This window comes from Eulemur rufifrons, chromosome 24 (assembly GCF_041146395.1).
Source record: "Eulemur rufifrons isolate Redbay chromosome 24, OSU_ERuf_1, whole genome shotgun sequence".
In the NCBI taxonomy this organism is placed as follows: domain Eukaryota; kingdom Metazoa; phylum Chordata; class Mammalia; order Primates; family Lemuridae; genus Eulemur; species Eulemur rufifrons.
The window spans coordinates 24,318,552-24,322,350 of NC_091006.1; positions in this window are offsets into that span (position 1 = coordinate 24,318,552).

Sequence of the window (3,799 nt, forward strand, 5' to 3'; positions counted from 1 at the left end):
TGCAACAGCTACCTCTACATTCAAACTATAAATGTCACGTGTGGTCTCTAGAAAACTGTGTTTAGCGTGTGTTGCCACCAAGTTCGAGACACAAATAAGTGTGATCTGATGACTTTCCCCTTAAACATGGGAGGCAGGCTTTCTTTCCCATCATCTGAAATGTTTTGCTGACTATGAGCACAGAAAATACTGTCAACTCCACAAAGATCTGCCATTGCTACTGGGTCTGATTTGTTCACCTTTCTGTCCCTGCTATGTACTATTTTTTGTAGAGTAATCTGGCAGTTTAATCAGATAAGTACCAAATGCTAAATGTTCTCTACTTTTTCCCTAACAGAGCATGCCTTTCTTCCCTGATGGTGCCACAGTTTTTGTCTTCCTCATTAAGTAATCCTTATAAAGAATTTTTAAATCCCCTGTACTAGACAAGTGGAGATTACTAGCTTTGGCTACAGCTAACACAAATGACACAGGAGCCACCAGACACGAAACTGAAACCTAAGAGACAGAACTACTGTGAGTCCATTCCCCTTCGCTCTCAGAGGTGCATTTAACCTCTCTTTGAAACTTGAAAAAAACTGACATACATGTTTACACCCAGTGGTGTAGATTTTAATCTCTTTAAGCAACTACACTGCTGTTTATTTTGGAGGAATAAGTAAATCCTTGAATCTGTCAGCAGATTCAAACTTGAAACTTGAAAAAAAGCTGACACATTGAAATATTGCCGGCACAGGATTCTGCCCTGAACCATGTAAAAATGCCTTCAGGTACTCAGAAATTAAAGGCAGACTTTCTTGGTCTTTTTGTCAAGTTGAAATGAAAAGAAGCAGGATTTAGTGAGAAGGAGCTACTTTTGGATCCATCTCTAAAAATGATAAAAATTTCAGTCTTTGTATAAATTTACTTTTCACTTTTGTTTCATGATCTCTTAATATATTTTACTTAATCAGTTTTATTTTCAACCAACTTTAAAATAATTAAAGGACCTACAGAATAGGAAGTCAATATAAATTAGATATGAATAAACAACTTACATGAGAAGCTAATATAAAATTAGACATTCATAAACAATTTGATACAAGATTTTGGTAAAGACCGTATTGTATAATATTTATATTTACTGTTAAAAATGGCCAGCATTTTTTGCAGAGTAGTATTTGTAGAAACTATTTGGGTAATCAAGAAAGTATCTTTGTATTAGTTTAATTATGATAAGATTATCATTTTATATGTATTTAATTGCATATTTTATAGTACTGTACATGACTGTGGACTAGTATTTAACAAAAGTCTTTTTCTGTGCATCTAAACCTTTATTTCCACCCCCCCCACAAACACACATTTACAATTAATTTAGTTAATGAGATAACTGCTGTGCTAAGATTTTCCTTGGGGTTTTATATCAAGTAAGAGTCTCCCTTGCTCCACATATTATAGCATATATGTTAAAATATATTTATGGTAATAAACTCAAACTCATTCTCTTTGAATCATGACTGTAATGTAGAGTTTCTCAACCTTGATGCTATTGACATTTTGTCACAGATAATTCTTTGTTTGGGGGAGGGGGAGAGATTACCTTGTGCCTTGTAGAATGCTTCGCAACATTTCTTACTTCTGCATACTAGATGCCTGTAGTACCCCCCACCAAATTGTAACAACCAAAAATTACTCCAGACATTGCCAAATATCCCCTGGAGAGCAAAATTATCCCCAGTTAAGAATCACTATAATGGGGTCAGTAGTCAGAGGGAAAAAGTCACTGTTAAAAACCATGTACTCACAATTTCCTTTCTTTGTTTTATTTATTTATTTATTTATTTGAGACAGAGTCTCGCTCCGTTGCCCAGGCTAGAGTGTGTGGCATCAGCCTAGCTCACAGCAACCTCAAATTTGTGGGCTCAAGCGATCCTTCTGCCTCAACCTAGCTGGGACTACAGGCCCGTGCCACTGTGCCTGGTCAATTTTTTCTATTTTTAGTAGAGATGGGTGTCTCGCTCTTGCTCAGGCTGGTCTTGAACTCCTGAGCTCAAGAGATTCTCCTGCCTCAGCTTCCCAGAGTGCTAGGATTACAGGTCTGAGCCACGGCACCCAGCCCTTCACAATTTCCTTGCATGAGTTTGGAGATATTTTTCTTTCTTTTATTTTTTTTCCTTTTAAAATGACTAATCCCTTGAGGGAGATATTTTTCTTCTCCCCCTTTTTATAGTGCGGATGCATTGAAAATGCTAAAATAAAATCTGTTGTGACTATACTCAGGGCTATACAATCCTAGCCAAATTAAGATCATTTGGAAACTGAAACTGGTTGGAGAAAGTTGAAAAAAGACATTTGAAGGCTGAGCTGCTACAGGCATATAGTTCATAAATATATTAAACATGAATATATTGTGAGTTATTTGTTAGATGCCTAAATCCTGAATAATGACACCAAGTATACTCACTTAATATCTTCAGAATGCATTGATACCACTTGAAAAGGGGTTTTTGTATTTGGCTGAGACAGAAGGGCTCAGCTCGTCATTACTTCACTAACACGGAAGAGTGAAAAATAGAAAATTTCATAACCTCACTGAGCACTAAAACTACACTGTCCAATATGATAGCCACTGGTCAGATGGGGCTATTTAGATTCACATTAATTAAAATTAAATAAGTTAAAAATTCATTTTGTCATACTAATCACATTTAGTCATTAATGTCATACTAGCCACATATCAAGCACAAAATAGCCACGTGTGGCTAGTGGCTACCATCTTGGGCAGCACGTGGTCCACTAGTATGGAAAGGGGACTCTGTGTGAGCTACATACAGCTCAGGGACCCACAGGTGAGACTGAGGGATCACAAACCGGTTTTTCAACCTTCCTGCAAAAAAGACGCCAGAACTTCTCCAGTTAATACTGTATTAAAGAATCAAAACACGTTTTTGCTGTTTTTTAAATCAGCAAGGTATTTCTTATAACCCAGAAAGATATATTAATGGCAACCAAGCAAAAGAGTAACAGCTAATGGAGGAATATCAGAGCGACTTAATCACACCTATTAAAAACAGCAAATTACAATTTAAGCAAGCAGCCAACCCAAATAAAACAAAAATTGGATTGCACAATATGTTAATGTCATTTTATCATAGTTACATTCAGGAAATGCAGAAACAGCAGGTCACCGTGACCCCACACTTGTTGCAGAAAGGGCAGGAGAGAAACTTACACCAAATGTGTTACTATGCTGCCATCTGCTGGTCCATGTTACTTAAAACATATAATTGACAGCTGACCCTTAAACAGTATGGGTAGGAACTTTTATATGGATTTTCTTCTGCCTCTGCCTTCTCTGAGACAACAAGACCAATTCTCTCCTCTTCCCCCTACTCCTCAGGCTACTTAGTGTGAAGACAATGAAGATTAAGACCTTTATGTTGATCCCATTCCACTTATTGAAGAGTAAATATATTTTCTCTTCCTTATGATTTTCTTAATGACAATTTCTTTTCTCTGTCTTACTTTATTCTTAGAATCCAGTATATAATAGGTATACAAAATATGTGTTAATTGACTGTTTATATTAGCAGTAAAGCTTCCAGTCAACTGTAGGCTGCCAGTGATTAAGTTTGGGAGACTCAAAGTTATACATGGATTTTGAACTACACAGGGGTCGTCAACACTAACCCCCATGTTGTTCAAGGGTCAACTGTAATTTCATTTCAAGCTTTGAAGTTATATGAGCTGTTTACCAACATAGAGTAGTACAAAGAAAATCTAGCAATCTCTCCCTGATTTTCTCCTGAGTAAATCG